A 1534-nucleotide genomic window follows, 5' to 3' on the forward strand; every position below is an offset into this window, starting at 1 on the left:
GCTCTGTGACTGCAGCATCTCAGGCCCTGTAAGGGGCTCTGGGAGCAGCCATTGCTTGAGAGTGACATCTGATGGTGTCCTTTGTCCAAAAGGAGGCATTGTCCTGAACTCCCACTCACTAGCCATGTGACCTGAATCCCCCTCCTCTTCCTCTGCCTCAATGTTTTCACTTGGAACATGGGGTCACCCGGACCTGCCTTGTGGTTCGGCTGTGAGCTCCAGAAGCATGTGGTTTTGGGAGCACCCGACAGTCCCTGGAGGACTGCGGGGACTCTGTAAGAGGCAGCAACTTGAAACCTCATTTTCAGGTATCTTGGTGGAAAGCCAAAATCTGCCTCAGAGGTGTTGGAGGCTTCACCAGTGCCCCGTACCTCGGGATGGGGCCGGGGTGCAGGCATGTTTGGGGCGTGACTGATTGGGGAGTGAGGGGTTAAACCTGGAGAGTTGGGGGGGGTGTCCTTGGCACAGGAGGCGTGGGCTGGGTTCTGGGCCTCTGCCTGGCATGTACCTGGGGCTCTTGTTTTCTGGTGCAAACTGGGGATGGTGTCATCACTCTTTCCGAATGATCGTTAATTACCTCTGAGAAAAAGCGCCAGCTATGGGATTTGGGCCTTTTCCCTCCTATTTTCTATTTCTTTTAATGGGTGTATGTGATCAGTAGGGACCTGTGAGAGGGAAGCTGTTCCCCTTTTTAGGGCAAGGCGTCTCCCCTTCCTTGACTCATCACCTTGCTTTCTGGCCCTTAAGCGTGCGCCTTGCCTGTTAAATCTGTCCCAGGTACTGCCCCTCCCTAGGAGGGCGGCCCCCACCTTCGTGTTTGTGAGGCTGAGTCAATGGTGAAGTCACCCCTCGGCTTGGTTCTCAGACAAGCATTTTCTTGTCGGGCCTGTTCGGTTCCCACTGGCGCCCCGGCTCCACCCCAGCCGTCGTGTGGACCGGGACCCTCGGCAGGTAGTTGGTGAGCGGACCTGGCCCCAGGCCCATGTGCTACCCCTGGCTTTTATCTGCTCTTAACCCAACCACCGTCCGGCTGAAGGCTGACTCTGGGCCCGGCTCTGGTGTGGGCACTGGGGGTATAACGACGAGGAAGACCCAGTGCCTGCGAGGCCGGGGGAAAAGCACACGTGGAGACTTCCACACACCGGACCATTTGTGCAAGGCCACGTGGGTGCGCTGAGTCGGGAGGTGGTCGGGGAAGGTGATTTTGGAAACGTCTTCTTGAAGGACATACTGAAAGTTGCCAGAAAAGGGGAGGCGATGTGCAAAGGCCCAGGGACACATGTAAGGGAGCGAGAACATTTTTTATGATGAGCTCGGGAGGAGGTGAGAGAGAAGGAGGCAGGCAGGGTCTGGACGGAGGCAGGCAGGGTCTGGACGGAGGCAGGCTCTATGCCACACCAAGGAGCCCTAATCAGGACAGTGGGGGCTACAGAGGGCTTGAGGCAGGGGAGTGACATGACCAGGTTCAGTTTTTAGGGCAGTGATGGTGGTGGCAGGGTGGGGAGGATGCATGGAGGGTGGAGACAGGTGGCAG

The 1534-nt window shown here is 57.4% G+C and overlaps 1 long non-coding RNA gene across 1 annotated transcript in view; it reads left to right on the forward strand.

Annotated features, from left to right (window-relative positions):
• Positions 1–864: 864 nt before the first annotated feature.
• The window catches only part of LOC111734918, a 3897-nt gene continuing 3227 nt past the window's right edge, over positions 865–1534 (forward strand). Inside the window, exon 1 of the long non-coding RNA XR_002778625.1 lies at positions 865–958. This is a non-coding gene — a long non-coding RNA (uncharacterized LOC111734918). The remainder of the gene's footprint in view (positions 959–1534) is intronic.

This window comes from Pteropus vampyrus, unplaced genomic scaffold (assembly GCF_000151845.1).
Source record: "Pteropus vampyrus isolate Shadow unplaced genomic scaffold, Pvam_2.0 Scaffold9627, whole genome shotgun sequence".
NCBI lineage: Eukaryota > Metazoa > Chordata > Mammalia > Chiroptera > Pteropodidae > Pteropus > Pteropus vampyrus.